At 44.1% G+C, this 23,445-nt stretch overlaps 1 long non-coding RNA gene across 1 annotated transcript in view; it reads right to left on the bottom strand.

Annotated features, from left to right (window-relative positions):
* LOC125437449 overlaps positions 1–23,445 on the bottom strand; it is a 65,726-nt gene that overhangs the window by 16,893 nt on the left and 25,388 nt on the right. The window contains exon 2 of the long non-coding RNA XR_007245215.1: positions 808–955. This is a non-coding gene — a long non-coding RNA (uncharacterized LOC125437449). The remainder of the gene's footprint in view (positions 1–807; positions 956–23,445) is intronic.

Genomic DNA, 23,445 nt, shown 5'->3' with positions numbered 1-23,445 from the left:
ATTAACCATGACAGAGAATGTTAAGACAGCATGTTTGTTACACAGGATAAGATGATGGCAGTCAGTCTTAAATTAACAAAAATTTGATCACTTTGACTTATGAGCTATTCCAATTCAATCTGAGCTACTGTCAATTTTATTTCTGCACTAGATGTTGTGCTGACACCACCCTCCCCCAAAACTATTCACGTGGTACTTAAAATTCAAACTAGTCCATCTGTTGGGGCCACAAACAGGCTCAAATAAGCTGGACTCAGATCCCAAAGTTCCCCACAACTTCCATGTGAGATTAAAATGGGCAATATGCTTATAATCAGTAGATCTGCCTTGAGATCGATGCAGCATAAATTTTTCCTTAAAACTTTATCACGATCTTGTGAATTAAGATCCAGTTTTGATTTGGGTTGAAAACCATGTCGAAAACAATCTAGCCTAGTTTAGTTTTTTAGTTTCATGATAAAAGGACTCGTGAAGAGAATCTAATTTCAATAAGCTACAGCAAAGACAAATACTCAACTCATACTTCTGTAGCATATAAATACTAGAATAATAAAAGCCTGATTTTCTAAGGAGCAAGGGCCTATTAAAAGTGTTGTGTTAACTTGATGCCATTTGTACTTATCTTTTTCGGAGATCTATTTAAGCAACATGCAGGCCAGAAATCTGTTGCTAAAGTACCCAAAGAACTGCACTACCCAAACCTGTGCCTTAGTTATAAGAATGTCCTCCCCCAAAGTATTTTTCTGTACTAATTATGTGCTGTGAACACACACACACACACATACACACTTATGAAAAACATACTACTCACTGTAACACCGGTAATTCTGAAGTAATCATTGTGTAGCACACTAAGGACTGCTAACAGAAACACAAGAGTCTCGTGTTGTATCTTGTGGTATCTTTATCAGCCAATGTTCTCGGAACTATTTTCCAAACAATCTCCAAGTCCAGCCTATAAACAAAAAACAAAAGCTGTTTTTTTAAAAAAGTCACCATTATGAAGTGAAATGTAACAGACAAAATACAAAAGCAGCTTAAGAAAAAAGCAGAAGAGAAGAAAACTGTTGCTAAGTATTTCATAACATCTTAACTGTATCCTTATATGAATATACTGTAATTCAGTTTGCTAGTATATTGCAATACCAGACAATGAATAGAATACAGAATTAGACCTTCCTGAACTCTCAGAGCATTTTTACGTAGAAGTTGTCAATGGCGAGAAAGTATAAACTCTTTAAATGTTGAAGTTACACAAATATAACATACATTTATAGTGAATCAATATTTGTATATATTAGTGGAAAGGAGAAAGCTCTGTCATCTTGACAACAGCATTAAAAATTTACCATAATAGAATCTTTAATACTAAATGCACATTGTATATAAGATATTCACACCAGATAAGGAGATAGTGATAAAAGCACCTAACATTTCAATATGGTTCAGTTTGCTGTAAAATCGCAACCTACTTTCTTATTTTTAATTCAAACTAAATCCACTATATAGGAAGCTTCCAGTATGTGAAACAAAGGGTTTAAATATGGAGATCCTTTTTAAAGCTTTTGTAACTGTCACTGAAACTATGAGAAGCCAGTTTTCCAATGTACCCCCCTCCCCATGTTGGTTACTCTGTGGTCAGAATGAACATCTCAAAACTGGTAAGATTAGAAACAATAAAGAATTAAAGAGCACTTTTTCTCCATCTCATAATATTCAATTTAAGAGATTCAATTAAATTAACTGGCAGAATATTGACGAGAGACTGACTGAGAAGCTTCTTCGCACAACACACCGATCAGGTGGAAGGCAGCATAAAAAGGGCTCAAATAAATAATAAAATAAATACAATAGATAACTGAATTATGCAATTTACAGCCACAAGGCAAGCTGATGGCCACTAGCTTACATCATTTTCAAATGAAATTAGAAAAATTAACGTAAGAAAAGTCTATTAATGGTTTTTGTCACAATGGTTAAATGGAAGAGTCCATTGGATAATTATCGTGAAGGGCTTTTCTACTGGAGGGAAGGGAAGACATCTTGCTAGAGATCTGCTCATCATTACTTGCAGGGAGGCAGGACCAATCGGAATTTTTTGATGTCACTTCCTGTTGGGTTCCTCAGGATCAATTCCCCTCAGTATTCCACCTGACAGCATAGTAGAAATGAGGACCACAGGAACCACCAACTCAACATAGAATACAACATTTTTAACACAACGTTAATAACGTACAGCCTAAACATAAACTGTAACCTCATTCCAGCTCCATCCTAATAATCCTCATAGCCATTCTAATTTATGAAATAACATCATTGGAGAAAAATAGAAACCGGGGGGGGGGGGAGGGCGCAAAGATGTCTTCTCTTCCCTCCAGTAGAAAAGCTCTTCGCGGTAAGTATCCAATGGACTCTTCTACTGGGGGGGGGAGATATCTTGCTAGGGACCTCCCCGAGCAGTGTCCCCTAACTAGGGTGGGTCTCATCAATCTCCGATGATGTTTTCCAGAACTCTTCTGCCAAAAGCCACTTCTGTGGCTGCAATGGAGTTGAGTTTATAGTGTCTGACAAAAGATGAAATTGAGGACCAGGTTGCTGCTTTGCATATTTCCTCCATTGAAGCATGATTTCTAAATGCTGCGTTGGTCGTTGCACTTCTAATTGAGTGTGCTGTGACTCCTAAGGGCAGTGATAAACCATTGGCCTTATATGCTTCGATGATGGTCGCCTTCAGCATCGAGCTCACAGCTGACTTAGACATTGGAAGGCCCACCTTCGGTGGTTGAATATTGACGAACAGGGTTTCTGACTTTCTCAAATGCTCAGTCCTGATCAGGAAGGCTTTTAGCGCCCTTCTGACATCCAATGTATGCCACAAGTACTCCTTTGGATTTCTCGGATTCGAAGTTCGGGATTGTAATTTCCTGACGTCAATGGAAAGTACAATTCACTTTCTGAATGAAAGCCAGATCTGGCCTCAACGTTACTCTGTCTTTGTAGAAGGTGCATAGTTTTGGGTTCGTGGATAGTGCTTGCAACTCCGAAACTCTCCTTGCTGAAGTTATTGCTATCAGGAATAATGTCTGCTATCAGGAATAGTGTCTTCATTCTTACCCACCTTAGGTGTGTGGATTGAATCGGATCGGAAGGATGTTTCGTGAGTGCCATCAATACTGTGTGCAACTTCCACGAAGGAAATTCATGAATTGTGGGGGGTTGTGATAGCTTAACCCCTCTTAGGAAGTTCATAACGTCCTGGCGATGGGGACACTATCAATGGATGGACACACAGTTGCTATGGCTGCTATTTGTCTTTTCAAGGTGGCGCTGCGAAGTCCTAGATCAAATTGCCGCTGTAAGAATTCTAATATGTTCTGCAATGACGGATGTTCTGGGTCCACTGAGTGGCAGTTGCACAACCTCACAAATGCTTTCCAAGATGCGTTATATATGTTGATTGTGGATCTTTTGCATGCTGCCAAAATGGTGTTTGTCACTATTGCAGAGAAATCTTTTTGTATCAGATATCTCCTCTCACAAGCCACACGGTCAATTTGAGGCATTCTGGGTCGGGGAAATTGATGGGGCCTTGTGAAAGAAGGTCTGGGTCCGGATCCAGTTTTATTGGTGGAGCTATCGCCATTTCCTGTATTGTTGAGAACCACGGCCTCCTGGGCCATCGTGGTGCAACTAGTATCACTGTCGCTTTTTCCTCCTTTATCTTCCTGAGAAGACGTGCTATCAAGGGAAATGGTGGGAATGCATATAGGATCCCCAGAGGCCAAGGAGCGGTCAGGGCATCTGTGTCTATTGCTCTGCTGTTGTAGAACCTGGTCATGAATCGTTCTATCTGAGCGTTGTTGGGTGACGCGAATAAGTCCACCATTGGCCACCCCAGTGTTTTGGCAACTTGCTGGAAGACTCTTGGATTTAGGCGCCATTCCCCTTCCTGAATTTGCTGTCTGCTGAGCCAGTCTGCCTTCGTGTTCTGTTTTCCTTTTATGTGTTGTGCTTCTAGTGACCGTAGATGTAATTCTGCCTATTGAAGAATTTTGGTTGCTTCCTGGTGTAGCCGTCAAGACATTGAACCTCCTTGATTGTTTATGTACATCTTCGCTGTGATATTGTCCGTCCGCACAATTACATGCTGGTCTCTGAGTTGTGGTAGAAAATGCTTCAGTGCTAGGAGGATCGCCCTCATTTCGAGGAGATTTATTGGTAGGTTGGTTTCCTGAGTCGACCAAGTTTCCTGTATGAATTGATGATCTAGAGTTGCGTCCTAGCCCATGAGGCTGGCGTCCGTAAATAGCTGAGGTCTGTGATTGTGGAGAAACCTCTTCCCTTTCGTGAGGTTGTGCCGTTGAGTCCACCAGTGCAGGCTGCCCTTGACTGTGGCAGGCAGAGTCACTTTTCTGTCCCTTTTCATGATGATGTTCCTTTGAAATCTTCTCAGGAACAGTTGCAGAGGCCTTGCATGGAACCTCGTCCATTGGGATAGATCTATCACCGAGATGAACAGCCCCAGCAGGCTTGTGAGTCGAAGTAAGGAGTGTTGATGTGAGGAAATAGCTTTTCTGGTTGCTTGTTGGATTTTTATTATTTTTTCCTCTGGAATAAGGGTGGGCATCATTTCTGGTATCTATGGTGGCACCTAAGTGATTTAATCGTAGTGCTGGAATAAGTGAGCTTTCTTCTCTGTTTATCAAGAACCTATGTCGCTGCAACACGTTTTGTACCGTTTGTACATCTTCCACCCCCTGCTGGTAAGACCTGGATCGGATCAATAGATTGTCTAAGTAGGGGTATATGTGTATTCCCTGCTCTCTGAGAAGGATGATGGGGGCCATCAGGATCCTTGAAAATGTCCGTGGGGCGGTTGCCAACCCAAATGGGAGCGTTCTGTATTGCATGTGTTGTTCTCCCACTGCGAATCTGACGAACCTTCTGTGTGCTGGATGAATCAAGATATGGAAGTAGGTTTCTCTCAGATCCAGAGATGTGAGAATGTCCCCGTGGTTGAGCGCCAGTGAGATGGATTTTAGTGTTTCCATCTTGAATTTTGGTAATTTGATAAATCTGTTGAGAAATCTAGGTTCAACACTGCCCTGCAGTCCCCTGACTTTTTGGGGACAGTAAAGAAGTGTAATTAAACACCTGAGAATCTCTCCTGGATCGGGACTACCTCCACCGCCTGAATCAGTAGCAGGTGATTTATTGCCTCTAGAGTTCGTTTTGCTTTTTGGGGGTCCTTGGACAGTGAGGACAGTACAAAGTGTTGTTTGGGTATTTTAGGAGCTCTATTGTGTAGCCCTTTTGTACTACTTCCTGTACCCATCTGTCCACATGATTGCCCTGCCAGTGGTGGGAGAACTTGGCAAGGCGGCCCCCCCACTGGGGGGTCTGAACTGCCATTGCTTGTTGCAATCTGTTTTGAAAGTCTTGCCTTGTTCGTTGAAGGGGCGAAAGTTTTGCTTGTTTCGAAAGGAACTCTGGTTTTGCCAATTGGGACGTGGGCCTTCCCTGGGTGTCCTAGACAGTGTTTAATGAGATCTAAAGGTTGTTCTATTAAACCCCTGAGGTCTCTCTGGTTTTATAGCCTTAGACATAGCTTTCTTTTTGTCTTTTGTTTCTACAAGCACATGGTCCAGATCTTTTCCAAATAATGCTTTCCCGTATTATGAATAGGCTGCTACCACAAGTTTTGACTGAGTATCCGCCTGCCAAGGGCTTATCCAGGCATTCTGTCTCGCCACCATATTGGATGCCATTGTCCAGGCTGCTAGAGCAATAGCGCCCATGGTGGCATCTGCTATGAAGGCATTGGCTATTAAAACTCTCTCTACCCCCTCCCTTAGAGCTGTTTCTTCAGGTGGTAATCTCTCTAAGATTCTTTTAAGCCACTCCATGGCGGCCCTGGAGACTGTGGAGGCTGGGGACAGAGATTTAATTAATGCGGCCAGCCAATTGTGTGATCTGCGCAGGGGGGCTTCTGACCTGCAGTCTAATGGGTCTTTAATGGATCCCTCTCCTTCCTTAGTTACTAGCCCCCCGGAGTGTAAAATCGCCACTGGTGAGTCCACTGGTGGGTTCTTCAGCATGGTATGGAAGGGGGCAGGCATCAGATAAGTCTTTTTAAAAGTTGGGGGAAGCCCCTTCCTGCCAGCTGGATTTAACCATTCCTTTTTAATGTGGTTTACAAAACATTCCGGTACTGGGGAAAAAATTTCTCCATCAGAGGATTATTTTCCTTCTGGAAATCCCTTAACTGTTTTGGATAAAGAATCCTCCCCCATTGGGGTCCCCGGTTCTTCAGCATCTGCTTTGTCTTGTAGGTCTAGCGCTGATATGGTTTTAGCAATCAGCATTTGCAGGTCCTCGTTTTTAAAAAGTTTTGTAGATTGTTCATAAACCTCCCCCAAGGTGTCTTCACCTTCCGAGAATCTATTGGTTCTCTCAATGTCCCCTTTGTCTGACCCATCCTCGTCCTCCTCTGGAAAGGTGAGAGGGTCCCCCCAATCTCCCCTGGGTGAGTTGGGAAGGGTTTGAGTCTGGGAGCGTTGGTTTTGCACTGTCTCCCTCTAGCGTGCCAATTCCCCTCAGCGTTCTCTAGCTGTTAAGGCTTTCTCTATTTCAGCCCGCAGTAGTTCTGCAAAGGCAGCAGGGGGAGCTGATTGCCAGGCTGCAATGGCTGAATTGGCGGGAACCTTGTTTTCCCTCATGGAGGACTCTGGGTTGGAGATTGTTGAGCCTCCGTTTCCAGCCAATTGCTGTGGCTTGCACCCCCCCCCCCCAGTACCAAGACCGGGGCCCGGGACTTGCCTGTTGGATCGGGTGTCACCATGACCGACGTAATCATCCTCCTAGCATACCGATCCTTCGGCGGAGCGCTCCGTTTCCCGTGAAGGGTTGGAGGAGCTCAGCTGGGAGCCAGCCGTCGCGGCTGCGCCCTGGGAAGGCTTGCGGCTCCCTCGCAGCAATTCTTTCTTCTTCTTCTTCTTCTTGGATGCGGGAGGTTCCTCTTCGCGCCCTGCCATGTTTTTGTCTTGCTGGTGCGTTGAGTTCCGTTCGGGGGGGGGGATCGTTCCGTTTGTTTTTTGTTTCCCTTTGCTCCTCTTGTTCTCTCCACCGCCAAATGGGCAAATGTCTCCCTCGGTGGGGTGAATGCCCTCAAGGACATATTGTCTGCTACCGTCCTTCTGTGCTGGCCCCAAGTTGAATAACACCCAGATACACACAACTGAAATAAACTTTACAGACAAACGCATGACTCACTAGACAGACTAAATTTTACAGACAAATTCACGACACACCAACGACACATCGACCATTGAAGCGAATGGAACCTAGCTAAAACGCTGCACACCCTGCAGAGGCAGGAATCATACTGAGGGGAATTGATCCTGAGGACCCCAACAGGAAGTGACATCAAAGAGTTCCGATTGGTCCTGCCTCCCTGTAAGTAATGATGAGCATATCTCTAGCAACATGTCTTCCCCCCCCAGTAGAAACTCCATGTTCAGAGGTGGAGTGCCACTTAATTACCACACACCCACAAACATGTGAATATACATTCACATTAACATGGGGAATTAGCTTACATGTATGTGCAGGGCGTGGATCTTTTACTTAAAGTGGTAGCTGTGAGTAGAAAGTCTTTAGTAGGAAAAGGATGGCAGAGATTTGATATAAATAGAAATACTGAGTTTATTGAGGGATTTGGTACAATAATGGGGGGGAGTTACACTAAATAAAGACTAGTGGTACTAAGCCAAAGTACAGACACATTTCTTATCCCAATTAATACAGCAACAACTAACAACATTTAGCAGAGCTACTCTGATTTGGAGCAGGCGTTAATCTCTGAGGTACTAAGGAGAAATAATTACCAACATTTGAAAAGTTTACAATAAGCAATTATGAGTATTCTGGTTCTGGCCCACAGTGTAATTCCATTTTAGGACTGGTGGCCAGTTCAATGATCACACAGTGTTAAATATGATGTGGAGTGCCTCATCAAGTACACATCCACTTGAACCACACACTAAAACAGTATATAAGTGGATTATCCAAGGTGGTATGAAGCTTTTTAACCTATGGTATCATAAAATCAATCCGGCATATTCTCAATGACAACTATCCAAACAGAAACATATTTGTTTCTTAAATACTGATTTTGTGTAAAAGGTAACTATATTTCTTTAGTCTCATCCATTATATAACAATGTACCAAAAAACAAAAACCCAACTACATATATTAATAAGATATACATTCAAGCAGATGGAGCCAGAATTCACAAATCCTGCAGCGGATCAGCTGTCCTCACACTGTGTAACCTTAACATAGCAATTTGCCTTCCACTTTTTGCAGCACAGTAGTGCTATATACCATCATAACATTTCAAAAGGATATGCAATGATTCAAACATGCAAACTGAAGATAAAGTGATGACCAGAAAATTAAGACCTTATATTAGAAAAAAAGCCATCAGAGTTTGCAAATTTTGGCAACACAGCTCTATTTCCCAATTGATAACAGCTAGAACTGGCCAGGGGACTCTCAAGATAATGATTATAGGCAGGTTTCAGATGTTATACATATTGCAGAAAATCCCTTGAGGAAATTATTTCGCTGTAAAATTACATTATATGATTTAACTACAGCTCTAGACAGAGAAGGAAAATTCCTACAATCTAGTCAGCTCTCAAAACAAAGGTACTGGCTGTCCTGTATTTGGTACATATGAGAAAACTAGTAAGTGCTAAAACAGAGATTGTGGTTCAAGGACACCAATTGGCCTATTCATTTATCAAAGGCGAAATCATGCAATGTTCTGGAGTGGCCGACCCTCAGTTGTGAGGGCGTGCAGTAAGATAAAATTTTATATTAAATTTTCCCAGGCAAGAAACCAAACCTTTCAGGGATAATGTAAAAACAATGGCATCAATTCAATGTTAAGGAAAATAGGGATGAACTGCAACGGAATCACTACCAAATGTTTTCAAATGACAAGGGATTTATGTAATAGGTATCATGCATTCTCCAGTTTCAGTCTTTTCTTGTTAGAAGGAATCTGGTAATATAAGCGTAAACAATTTAGCTCATGTACAATATTCTATCAATTTACTGTTGGTAATGAAACTATTATAAGATGTATCATAGCGTATGTTGTAGGAGGTTTCAGTTTTCTCTCCTAGCTGCTGGATTTCTCAGGCATATTAGCGTGCATTAACAGCCAGATCATATATACACAACATTGCCTGTGACCTCCTAGAAAGTTGCTATAGCAACCACTGCTTTCTGCAATACATGTTATGCATTTTAAGTACCATCACAGTGAGTATAACATGTCTGTCATTAGTAAGCATGGTTTATAATAGCTCAAAGTGAAAGATATCCTAAATGGAAGTATATTTGTATGTAGAAATTTCTGCCTTGACTCAATAGTCCTGGCGTAATTTCTACCCCTGGGTTTTAAGCTGTGGATAAAGATAAACTACAGGAATCTAGTATCAGTTTCTGCTCTATCATCAATATCAATTAATATAACTAATTATCAGCAGACCCCAACTGTGTATACTTAAATCCATAGACTGGAACCATTTACAGACAAAGCGGATTTTTCTACAAACCAGAGAAAAATCCAATGTTTTTTTTTTGGGGGGGGGGGCACCTTGATACCTTTTTAAAAACTCACTAGTGGGCCCAGCCACGTATTGCTGTGGCAATTGTCCTCCTCATCACAGTCCGCAACCCACACAGATGTCCATGCAGGTCCAATGATCCCCAGCATAGCCTTTTGGGGTGGTCAAATGGAATCCCTCTTTCCCTTTTCAATGCACATCGTTATATGGTACTGTCTTGTTTTTTTAGTATAAGGTTTCCATTCCACAACTGAACTGTCCAGAGTGCGAATCCCGCTGTCCATGAGGCTGGTTGTCATGCACAGTTCTGGCTTGGGTAAGGCAGAACTGGGGCAAGAAGGCTATCCCAGTCAGGCAGCAGAGGCAGGGTGGTGAGGCGCTCAGATCGAGGCCAGCTCCCTGGGTTTTTAAAGGGCCACGTGCAAAAGAAGCAGAGCCGGTAGTGTTGGTTCGCCCCCACCCCGCTGATTTTCTTAGAAGAAAAAGGCAAACTCCAGCTCGCTTTTAGTAAAAGAGAGCTGTGGCGAATATGTGTGAGGAAGTGGGTAAGTGGTGGTTGGATGTGAGGGAGGGCAGAGTGAGGTGTGTGAGGGTGAGCTGGATGTGTATTGTGTGGTAGCAGTGGGTGAGGCACAGAGAGTGAAAGTTACCTGTGTGTGAGGGGGGGAACCCCACCTGACGTCTCACATAGCAAAGTGTGTATGTGTTTCACTTCCACTCGTATTACCTAACAGTATTACCTATTTACTGTTTTCACTGCTCATCTCTGGCCATCTGCGCGAACATTCTGAGGGCATCCCAAGCCCTCAGGCCACAGACAGACAGGCTGCACGTACAGTCTAAGGGTGACAGTTAAACACAGCCAACTTCATGGCCTAGTGTGCCAGGAAAAAGACCTTTTATCTGGCTCAGGTATGAATTTTCGGTGATTTGAAGGTCCGATTACCTGCCCACAACAGGACAGGACGTCCTGTGAAAATTTGGGGGCGATCTGTCCAGCAGCTTCTGAGGGAGACCATCAGGGACAAACACACGTTTAGATTTTTATATATATAGATGTGGAAGCAAAATGATAAAAAGGAGTGCCTGTAGCTTTAAGAAACAGATGCTCTCAGTAGCCATTCCTGGGGACCCTCTATAGCAGTAGTGGCGAACCTATGGCTCTCCAGATGTTCATGGACTACAATTCCCATCAGCCCCTACCAGCATGCAGAGGCTGATGGGAATTGTAGTCCATGAACATCTGGAGTGCCATAGGTTCGCCACCACAGCTCTATAGTATACAAGTCTTGGTTTTTGTCAGGAAAAGGTGGGTAGGTAAGTAACTGTGTGAATCAGGAGGAGCACTTTGTAGGGCTGTTTTCACTTGTGAAAAAGGGGGGCTGGACCTGGTAGCTGCTGCTGGCAAACTTGGCTGATCAAATTATTCAAGAGCAGCCAGTGTACCAAAGCCAGTATGATGTAGTGGTTATATTTTCATACAAAAATCTGAGGGAGACACATTTGAATACCAGCTGTGCTGTGGAAGATCACTAAGTAACTTTTTGGCCAGTCCAACACGCCCAGTCTAACCTACATCACGGGGTTGTTGTAAAGATAAAGACCAAGGTAAGCAGCTTTGAGTCTCCACTGGAGAGAAAGGGGGTATATAAAGATGAGGGGAAGATAAAAGAGTAAGTGAAGAAGGAAGCAGGGGAAAGGAACAGGATATGCCAGGAAGAGGGGGGAAATAATAAGGATGGGGGAATAAGGGAAAGTGAGGTATATCTCCCTCTAAGTCCTTGCAGGCCCCTTACTTTTCAATACAGCTAATTCTCAACATAGTCAGATCTAGGGATACTTAAATCCAGAAACTGGAACCATGAAAAGACAAGACACCTCTTTCTATCAACCTAAAAACGCTCCAAGTTTGCAGAAAATCCTTATATACTATACAATAGTATTATACTGTTATACTATACTATATACAAGGCTTCTTGCTGGATAAGCAGGTAATGGCAGGCCTTTCATCACATCTGGCTGATTATCCAGTGAAAGACTTTCATGGACACAAAAGATCTTGCCACTACTGTACAGTAAATGCAACAGAGAAGTCTTGATTAGACTACTGTAATGCACTGAAGATGGGGCTACCCCTGAAAAGTATTTGGAACTGGCTCAAAATGCTGCAACCAGAATGTAGACTGGAATGGGTCATATAGACCAAATTACTCCAGTCTTGTTCCACCTACACAGCTCCCAATTTGCTCCTGGGCTCAATTCGAGATGCTAGTACTAATGTTTAAAACCCCGTAGGGCTTGAGGCCACGAAACCTTAAGGATTGCCTGCTCCCATATGAACTCACCCGACTACTACAGTCATCTTCAGAGTCAGGTGCCTTTGCAATCTGGAGTTAAATGATTAGCAACACTACAACAGACCTTATCAGTATTGGTGCTGAAATCACAACATTTCTTCACCAAAGATATTCGTCTGTCTCTTTTTGTAACCATGTTCCTCCAACTGGTGAAGACTTTTTTGTTTTGTATTCCCTCAGTTACTCTGTCTTTCCTTCCTGCTTTATGTGTTTTTGTGTATGTGTCTATGTTTTGTTGTATTGTTATCATTTTCTATATGCTTGCTATACACTTCTTACATCACATTTTGATGTTTTAACTATCTGCTGCCTTGAGGATTCTGGACTGGGTGAAAAAGCAGCGTAAAATGCTTTAAATAAATGAAATAAAATACTATTGCTGTGTTAAGTATATATCAAAGCACCCCCCCCCCCCTGCATCTCACTTGAATTCTAATATCACCTACATCTTTGCACCACAAAAATGTGATGGCAGCTTTCTGTTTCAAAGGAGTTATCTACACAGACCTTTCTCCTTACACTTCACCACCCATGAGCCAAACAAGAACCGGGAAAAGAGTGAATGTCTTGGATATAGTGTACTACTTCCCCAGAGAAAAAGAAGAAACACAGAATGTCAGAAACCAGCTGATTTGTCATGCAAATGACAAGATTCAAGGTGTGCCCAGTCTAAATATCTGAAAGAGGCAGACACAATGGATTGGTATTTTTTTATATTCAGGATATGTTTAATATATTAACAATAACCAAACAGGTTAATCAAGAGTTCACATATCTGCTACACCATCAAAACGATAAATTAACTAAACTGCTAACCTTCCTTACTCATCTCTTCTGTCTCTCTCCTTTCCCAACTGTCATTTCGCTCCTTCCCTGCTGTTGTCTCCACCCTCTTAGAATCCATGTCACTCCCTACCCTAAAAACACACACACTGAAAACGTGCTGCACACATTTTCTCGGGTTTGTATGTAAGCACTGATCCATCTACTCCAGCTCCTTTTCATATGTTGCCACAAGTCGAATCTTCTTTCAGCCTTTTTATGTAGATCAGCATTTTGAGTAGGCAGCTCTTCATTTATCTGAATAGACAGAGTATCCTTCTGGAGCGGATGCCGCTGCAAGGCATCCTGATTTAAAGGCAGTCTGTTTACCATACACCATACGCACACCATTCAACCTGCACAGATTTCCCTCATCTTTGAGGAATAGAAATTTCCATCAAAGTCAGACTGATCAGTACATCTTCCACGCCTCTTGGGATGGTATTCATAACTCCAAGCCACAGATACAGCGTTCTAGCAATGCTGTTGAAGTTGCTGTATCTCTGACCATATTTTTTCAGGTCTCATCAAGGTTCCCTTTCCACCATGTTTTCCCTCACAAACTCAGAGAGTACTGATCCAGCTTCAGTCCATGTCGCCATCAAACTTGTAACCTCATAGACCTTCAAAAACATGAAGCTACAACCTCATACTGAGCAAAAGGCTCACCCGTCCCTTCTATTGCTATCACCTAACTCTATTGCTGTTTCCTTTACACCACAGAATGTCCCATCTAGATTCTGATGCAATAAGGACTTTAAACCTCTTTAAACCATCATATAGTCTATCCATTAATTTCTCCTTCCATAGTTTGCCTCTCTATGGTCTTTGGAAGCCTGACTTTTAACTGCCTGAAACTAATCTTGCAAGGCAAGGGCATAATCATGAGCAGTTTTTGTGGTACCCAACATCTTCAAATATAATTCTTTCTATAACGTGGTCATGATTTGCTAAGAATTTGGCTTATCATTGTCTTTTCCTCCTAGTTCTCATCTCCCCACAGGTAGCCCTTTCTAACTGATTGATTAAAAAATTGTTGTTCTGGTAGCTTCTGTAAATAGAAGAGAAAACTCCCATCAAGATGTCCTCCTAATCCTTCCAGTAGAAGGCCCCTTCTCGGTAAGTAACCAGTGGACTGTTCTCAAATTCCTCAAAGGGAGGCATTCCAGAGTTATGATGACCTGCCTGAGAATGTAGACATCAAAGCAGCCCCAAAGTCATCTAGCATAGAGATGGGAGCAAAACACTCCTGAAGGATCTGCCCTCATTTCAGCTGTATCTACTTGGCTTCTAATCCTGTTCATGATGTCTCTTGTTGTGTTCTGAGTTTGCACAGAGTATTTAAATAGGTGAAAAAGGCAGAGATATTTTTCAGATTATATTACTGATAATCTTATATTTAATGTACCAACAAGAATATACAAGGTTAGAAAACTCTTAGCCTATCTACTAACACTACCACAAAATAACCATACCATACTTTCTTATACTCTCCATTCTAACAATATCTTCTTTGTGCATCTCTCCTCCAACTGGCTCTTCCCAACTGTCATTTCTCTCCTTCCCTGCTTAGAGATCCACCTTCATTACTCTTATTACTGAACACTGAAACTAGAGGTTATTACAGTAACATTAGATACACTTGAAACAGTGAGCGCTAGAGGCATAACGCAGAAGTGACGTGATCTGCAAGCTTACAATTTGTAAGCTGAATACAACAGAGGGACTGGGAAAGAGATTTAAGGTAAAGTTAACCAACAGGAAAAGGTTAAGGAAAAAATGAAACCATAGTAAATCTATAAAGTTCCTGAAATTTTTAGTTCTTAAGAGAAATTTACAAGGAAAAGCACTTAAATATGGGCTCTAGGAATTCTATATAAAAGAGGGAGAATCCCATGGCAGCTTCAGTACAGTTATGAACTGTAATGATCACAGCCAAAATGATTTTAGTGCAACAAGAATGTAGGCAAGGATAAAGATCTATTTCAAATACAAATAAATTCATTGATTCTGGTCCACACAGCATGAACAGTTTTCTGCCTCACAGCAGTGTGAGCAGTGGCGTAGTGGTTAAGAGCAGGTGTACTCTGATCTGGAGGAACTGAGTTTGATTCCCTGCTTATCTGGGGAATTCAGATTAGCCTGTAGACTCCAACATATGCCAGCTGGTGTGACCTTGGGCTAGTCACAGTTCTTCTGAGCTCTCTCAGCCCCACCTACCTCACAGGGTGTTTGTTGTGATGGGGGAAGGGAAAGAAGTTTGTAAGCCCCTTTGAGTCTCCTTGCAGGAGAGAAAGGGGGGATATAAATCCAACTCTTCCCCTTCTCAGTTACCAATAATAGTCACTGTAGATCTAAGTCAGTTTAACCACCAAGGTTGGGAGTGAGAAAGAGAACACATATTTGAATTACTAATATTGTCAAGTTGTTTGCTATAAGTATTTCCTAAATGATATAGCACATTAGATACTGAAATAATCATTAAGATATGGTGATGTGCTGTTGATCACATCCAGAGTAGATTACTGCCATACACTCTATGCGGGACTGCCCTTGAAAAATATTCCAAAACTTCAACTGGTACCGAACACTACAGAACCATTACTGGAATGGATAACAGAAACCATATCACTCCAGACTTGCCCCGCCCACACTGACTTCCAATTAGCTTTTGAGCACAATTCAAGATGTGCATGTTGATCTTCAAAGCCCTATATTGTTTGGGACCAACATGCCTGAAGGATCGCCTAATCTCTTATGAAACTGCCTGACCATTAAGGTAGTCTTCAGGGGTCCTGCCTCTGGTGCCCCCACCTTCTAAGATTAAGTGGGGTGGCAACCTAACAGAAGGCCTTCTCAGCCATGGCACCAAAGCTCTGGAATCGAATTCATCCCTCTCCTTCTGTTGTCACTGTCTGCCTGAAGGTGAAGATTTCGTTGTTGTTGTTCTGTTTAGTATTCCCTCAATGATCCCTCCTTCCCAATCAATGTTTCATGTTTTGTATTTTAGCTTTTTTAAACACTTTTATAAGTGTGTTTGGAAGAGGGTTTTATTTTAATGGTTATAAAATGTATTTTATCAAGTATATTTTAGTTAATTAGCTGCCTTAGCGGCCCTCATTAAGTCAGAAAGGTGGGATATACATTTTGTAAATAAAAAACAGTAAATAATAAACTGTATATAATTTCTAAACACCCTCAACTTTATTTTTAATATAAGGGGTAGCACAGAAATTTAGGATCTAGACTCAACTTTTACCTGCTCTATGATGACATAAAACCCTAGCATACATATGTAAGATAAAATAAATAAAACACTAACTAAAATTTGTTCCTTTTGTTTATATGAATTTCAACATGAAAACTGTGTTTTTCAGCTATAGTTTACTGGTGCAAAGTAGGTGTTTACTCTCCTCAAAATGTGAAACAAGCAATCTGCAATGTTAATCCAATCTGGAATACACAAATGATAGATAGCGAGTAGATCAATTTAAACAACTAATCATAAATATAATTTATTTACTCCAAAGAAGTAACCTTCTCCTGGAGGCGACCTCGGGCATCCTGATTGGGTGATTTCCCAATCCATACTCAGGGAGGCAGAAACTAATTTGATGTCACTTCCTGTGTGGGATTGGGCACCCATTTTGCCCCAATTCGTTTCCTGCCTAAGCAGGGGGTGCAGGGCTTGGCTTTAGCTCCAAGCTTTTTCGAGTTCCTTTCTTCCTTTTACCTTTTTTACCTTTCTTGTTCACCTATTCCTGTGTTTCTTTGTGTGTGTGTGTGTGTCTCAGTACTCTTCTCCCTTCCGGCTGAGTTTTTCCCGCCAAATCGGGGCCACCTCAAAATGGCCGCCACCCGATCATTCTCTCCCCCACCTCCTGAAGTCTTTGCCAGAACGGCCGCAGAGGAAACGGGGGCAGCCACCCGAGCAGGGTCGCGAGTGCCCGAACTCTCAGATGCCTCATCGGAGGTGTCCTTCGCTGCTGCGGCAAAACACTCAATCGCCGCATCGATGTCCCATACGACCGGCAAGAAAGCCGTATCGAATGGAAAAAAGGCAGGCGCGAAGAAGAGCGCCAAGCAGCAAAAGCGCCTTAATGGCTCGCCCGCGCAGCCGGATAACAGGAGCATCAGCGCCCCTGTAAGGGTCACGGAAGGTGAAGCTCCCCGACCCCCCCAAGATTGCTGGAGAGGAGAACACAAAGGCAGCCAGCATTCCAGCCAGAATCAGGCTGAGTACTCGATCTGTGAGGAACCAGAAGGCGCCTCTGAAGCCAACAGTTCTACAAATCCCAGGCAAGATCGGAATAATGGTGGGGGGGGGGGCAGTTAACTGCTACTAATGCCCCATCCTTAACTGATGTCTCTTCCTGGGCTTCAGCCTCTCCTGCTGCTCTCATGAAAATCTTTGAAAAGACCATCAGGGAGGTCACATACAAACGTGATAAGGAAAAACGCTCCAGTAGCAGGGGCAGAAATAGATTCCATTACAGGGAGAGAAGGAGGAGACGTAGATCCAGTTCTTCCTCCAAGTCTAATAGCCCTCGCCCTTCTGCTTCCAATTTTAGGGATCCCCTCCATATCCCTGGGAATGAAATCAGTGACGGGGAAATTGGGGAGTCCTCAGATCATTTTTCTGAGGGGGAAGACGCCCCTATTGAAACCAATGAGCAATACAAAAGGTTTTTTAAACAGGAGAACCTAGCAATGACGTTGGCCAAGACCATTGCCGCCCTGGAATTACAGGATGCGGCAGATGCAGAGGACCCCATGGCAGATTCTGTTTCCAAAAAAAACAGTTAAAGGATGCCCCAAAGGGAAAAAAGACATTTTCCCCCCAAACAGAAGATACCCCCAAAGCCTTTCCTCTCCCAGAATACTTTGAGAGGAGAATGAAAAGAGAGTGGCAAAACCTAGAGGCTAGCAGTTCCTGTCCAACCTTCCTCAAAAAGTTGTACATGCTACCAGAACACATTCACTCCATGATCCAGACCCCTCTGGTTGATGCCCTAGTAGTGGCCCTACAGTCAGGCCGTCTAGTGACCAAGGATGGGGAGGGCACATTGAGAGATTCCTCTGACAGACGGGCTGACATGTTCCTAAAAAGAATACATGATCGCCTGGCCCTTACAATCAGATCCTTGGCCCCTTCTTTCACCATGGAAAGAGCCGCCATTGTTTGAGCACGCAGAATCCTGGCCATCATACCCCCGGAATTTCAAGGAATTAGAGAGGGGTGGAGAGAATGCTCATGGCGGTTTCATATTGGGCGGATTCCACCTTCGACGCACTCATGTTAGTCTCACGCATTTTAGGACTAGGAGTCGTGGTCAGAAGGCAAGCTTGGCTTCGCCAGTGGCAGGCGGATTTCCACTCTAAACAGGTGGTCACCTCATATGATTACTATGGTACCCATCTTTTTGGCAAAGAACTGGATGCAGTTCTAATCGAAACCAAGGGCAATAAGAAAACCAAGCCAAGATACATTAGCGCAGACCAGGGCTCATCCACACTCAAAATATACACAACATTTAGATCACAACGCACATTGGCCAGAGCTCCCAAGGAAGAAGAAGAAGAGTTTGGATTTATATCCCCCTTTCTCTCCTGCAGGAGACTCAAAGAGGCTTACAATCTCCTTGCCCTTCCCCCCTCACAACAAACACGCTGGGAGGTAGGTGGGGCTGAGAGAGCTCCGAGAAGCTGTGACTAGCCCAAGGTCACCCAGCTGGCATGTGTGGGAGTGTACAGGCTAATCTGAATTCCCCAGATAAGCCTCCACAGCTCAGGTGGCAGAGCTGGGAATCAAACCCGGTTCCTCCAGATTAGATACATGAGCTCTTAACCTCCTATGCCACTGCTGCTCCAAGGGTGGGGAGGGCACATTGAGAGATTCCTCTGACAGACGGGCTGATGTCTGTCAAAAGGGGGGCAAAAGGCGGCCTGTTCAGAATTCCTTCCGCCGACGTAACTACAATACCAACAACTCAAACAACTCTTCCTTTTGTTCCTCCAATTTCCGACAAGTTGGTAGAGGAGGGAAGAACTTCCAACCTGATCGATCAGCAAGATTCTGACCAACCGGAGGTGCCGGTCAGTGGTCGCCTCCAATCCTTTCAACATCACTGGAATGGCAACCACGTCGTTAGTCACCACAGGCTACCTCAGCGAGTTCCACCACCCTCCAAAACCCCGCTTTCGCCAGTTCATGATCCACTCCAATCCAGTCAAGAAACTGAGAACACAAGAAGCCATTTTGTATCTTCTCAAGATACAGGCTATAGAACCAGTGCCTCGTTCGGAACGTTTCTGCAGAGTCTACTCCCACTTCTTTACTGTGCCAAAACGAAACGGGGAGTGGAGAGCCCTCTTGAACCTCAGGTACATGAACAAACACATACGTCTACGTCGGTTCAAGATGGAGACTCTCAGATCCATAGTGGAACACCTTCGCCTGGGAGACCATCTCACTTCTCTGGATCTGACAGAGGCCTACCTTCAGGTGCCCATCAACCCACGTCATAGAGCATTCCTCAGATTCACCATAGACAATCTTCACTTCCAATACAAAGCTCTTCCGTTCGGGTTAGCTACCGCTCCCAGAGTGTTCTCGAAGGTACTTCTAGCCCCTTTGACAGCCCTCAGAGAGCAGGGCATTCACGTCCACCCCTACCTGGACGATATCCTAGTGAGATCAGCATCCAAGCAACAGAATGCCCTGGGTCTATCGACCGTCATTACCACCCTGACACGTCATGGGTTCATTATCAACTTCCGGAAAAGTTCCTTAACACCGAACACTCGGCTGCAACATCTGGGAGCGATAATAGACACCATTCACAACTCCTTGTTCATTCCTCACGACAAGATAATCAAGATCCAGAGAATGGTGCACTTATTTCAGATGGCAAAAAGAGCTTCAATTCTACAGCTTGCCAGACTGATGGGACTCTTCATTTCAGTCATCGACATGCTACAATGGGGAAGGTTCCATGCAAGGACTCTGCAACGGTTTCTGATGCCATATCAACATCAAATAATGAGCAAACAAGACCAGTCGGTAATGCTTCCCAACCAGCTCAAGAACAGTCTGACCTGGTTGACTCATCACAAGCACCTGTCCACAGGCAAGGTGTACCTACACGACAGCTGGATCCAGCTTTTCACAGACGCCAGCTTGCGAGGTTGGGGAGCCTCCTGCCAAGGCCACATAGTCCAGGGCACTTGGACCAAAGAACAATCTCTACTCCCCATCAACCTACTGGAGATGACAGCGATCCGTCTGGCCTTGCAACACCTACAGCCATTTGTTCAACACCAACACCTCTTGATCTGAACAGACATTGTGGCAGCGAAGGCTCACGTCAACAACCAGGGGGGGGGGGGTTCTCGGTCCTCATGTCTCCACCAGGAAGTATCCCGGATTCTTTCCTGGGCGGAAATATACCTAGCCTCATTGACAGCAGAGCACATCAGTGGGAACCTCAACATAGAGGCAGATTGGCTCAGCCGACAGACGGTACTAGAAGTAGAATGGAAACTACATCCCTCAATATTGCAAACGATAACGCAGACATTTGGGACCCCTGCTATCGATCTGTTCGCTTCAGCAGAGAACCATCAACTTCCAACGTTTTTCACCAGGTACTTCCACTCTCGAGCCAAAAGCACAGACGCCCTAACATCGCAGTGGCCAAGAAAGCTTCTGTACGCCTTCCCCCCAATTCCCATTATTCCAAAACTCCTGAGGAAGATCTGGAAAGAGGAGGCAGAGGTCATCCTGGTGGCACCATGGTGGGCCAGACAGCCATGGTTTTCTTCCATTCTGCAGCTATCACTCGCCCCCCCCCCCCACGACTACCCATCCCGGTAGATATGCTGTCCCAAGGTCCGATATTCCATCCAGACCCCCAATGGTTCTGTCTAACCGCCTGGAAATTGAGCGCGAATCGTTAGCCAGGAAGGGATATTCCAGAAAGGTCACTGAAACCATCATTGCGTCGTGCAGACCCTCTACCATTCGTGTATATATAACTCCTCATGGAAGTCCTTCGTTCAGTGGTCAAGCAACAACGATACCAACCCCATGCGTCCAAGAGTCTCCCAGGTTCTTCAATTTCTACAGGATGGATTCGATAAGGGTCTGAGGAGCTCCACCCTAAGGTGACAGGCGGCGGCGCTGACTACTGTATAGCCACGCCTACAGGGAGTACCAGCTGCAAGACATACGGACATCCTTCGTTTCCTCAAAGGGGTCAAACAGAAACAGGCACTCGTTGTCCACAGGTTCCCCTCTTGGAGACTAAACATGGTCCTAAACGCTCTTACAAAACCTCCCTTCGAACCTATTCAGTCCTTCGACCTCAAGTGGCTTCGTATGAAGCTCCTAATTGCCCTGATTTCGGCCAGAAGAGTTTCGGAGTTATGCGCACTGTCCGTAAATTCTCAATTGTGCATTTTTCACAAGGACAGAGTTGTGATGCGATTGGACCCCACGTTCATCCCGGTTCCTTGTTCCACCTCAAACAGGAGATAGTGCTGCCTACTTTCTTTCCATCACCTTCTAATCCGAAGGAACTTCTCTGGCATAAGCTTGATTTCCGAAGAGCTCTGAAGGCCTTCATTATTAGAACTGAAACCATCAGGAAGACAGAAAGCCCCTTCATTAACCTTTCCATGCCCAACCTAGGTGGCATCATGTCCAAAGCGGCCATCAGCTCCTCTATCAGGCTGTGCATCATTGAGGCGTACAAAGCATCAAAACTTCCAGTTCCTTCAGGAATCACGGCTCATTCCACAAGAAGCGCAGCCACCAACGCGGCTCTCAGATGTCAAATCTCTATAGAGCAGGGGTAGGGAACCTGCGGCTCTCCAGATGTTCAGGAACTACAATTCCCATCAGCCCCTACCAGCATAGCCAATTGGCCATGCTGACAGAGGCTGATGGGAATTGTAGTTCCTGAACATCTGGAGAGCCGCAGGTTCCCTACCCCTGCTATAGAGGATGTATCCAAGGCAGCCACCTGGTCCTCCCCAACCTCCTTCATTAAACACTACAAACTACACACCATAGCAGCAAACGAGGTAGCCTTTGGGCACCGTGTGCTGGAACACATTTTCGGGGACTAGTATACCCACCCAATACGGGACACTGCTCGGGGAGGTCCCAATCAGGATGCCTGAGGTCGCCTTCAGGAGAACAGTCCATTGGTAGACTTACCCTGAAGGGGCCTTCTCCTGGACGGCGACGAGGGCATCCTGGCCCCCCCTTGAGCTTCAACTTTCAGACACATAGTGTATGCATCTACCTATATTTCAGAAAAGTTTCACATCCTAGGAACTCACAGTTCTCATTCAAACCTTGTTGTTCTACAATACTGTTTAATGTTACCTCATTGTTGTGTTGCTTCCTGTTGTTATCTGGCGTTAACATTTTTATCCTTGTTCTATACTGCTGTGTTAGTCAAGTACTGGGGCAAAATGGGTGCCCAATCCCACACAGGAAGTGACATCAAATTAGTTCCTTCCTCCCTGAGTATGGATTGGGAAATCACCCAATCAGGATGCCCTCATCGCCGTCCAGGAGAAGGCCCCTTCAGGGAAAATCTACCAATGGACCAATTTACTCCAAACCATAAAAAGCCTATCCTTCTTCCATCAAAGGGAGCCTCCTCATATGCTCACACACGACCAGCAGTATCCACATGAGGCACCCGTGGATCTACCTGCCTCTGCTCTTTGCAACCAGAACCCTCCCCTTCCTGTCCTCTGCCAAGGCTTTGAGATTCCAAGGAGCAATCACCACTACCCAGAGGAGTCCAAAGCAGTACAACTACAACAGCAGTCCCAGCATTTCAGCTGGCTCCAGCAAGAGTCCTGGATGACTCATAGGAAAAGGGCTTCTCCTGAATCAGGGCCTGCTGAAATTTTGCAGTTGCTCTGGTGACTACAACACCTTGGTCTCAACTTGGAGGTGCCATTTTCCATCAGGTCATAGTGTCCCAAACTCAGCCTCATGGGAGGGACAGATACACTAAGCAGTGCTATGAAATTTCTACGAAGCATGGCAATTTAGCACCTGGGATTTGTCAAGCCCTACTTTGTTTTAGAAAAATGCTACTGTGCAATGCTTATTTGATTTTTTTCCTGTTTATAATCTGTGACAAAATTAATTAATGTGGTACCTAGATGATTTACACACAAAAACTTTGTGTTGTTGTTTTGCTTTAAATTGCAGGTTTGTCTTTGTCTCTCTATACATGTCTAATAATGTGTATTAGTATCAGCATATATGCAATCTAAGTACGATAGTTATAGCTAGTGGATGGAACAATGCTTTTCTACAATGTAAGGCATATTTATCACTGGTTCACAAAGTTGAATATTTATTATTCGAAAAATGAACCAAATGACACATTTTTAGTAGATCAGAGGACACAAGCAAGCATTAATATACATACTGGAAACTGATGACTTGCCAGCCCTTAAGGCTCAAACCCAAACTACAATTCACATTTTATGCCATATTTTTAATGTTTGACTTCAAAAGATTTCCTCCATTTTTTCCTCTTTGTACAGACAAGGGGAGCCACGCTCCAGTGTCTTTTATAGCATTTCACAT

This window comes from Sphaerodactylus townsendi, linkage group LG08 (genome assembly GCF_021028975.2).
Source record: "Sphaerodactylus townsendi isolate TG3544 linkage group LG08, MPM_Stown_v2.3, whole genome shotgun sequence".
NCBI lineage: Eukaryota > Metazoa > Chordata > Lepidosauria > Squamata > Sphaerodactylidae > Sphaerodactylus > Sphaerodactylus townsendi.
This window is presented reverse-complemented; position numbering and strand designations above follow the sequence as displayed.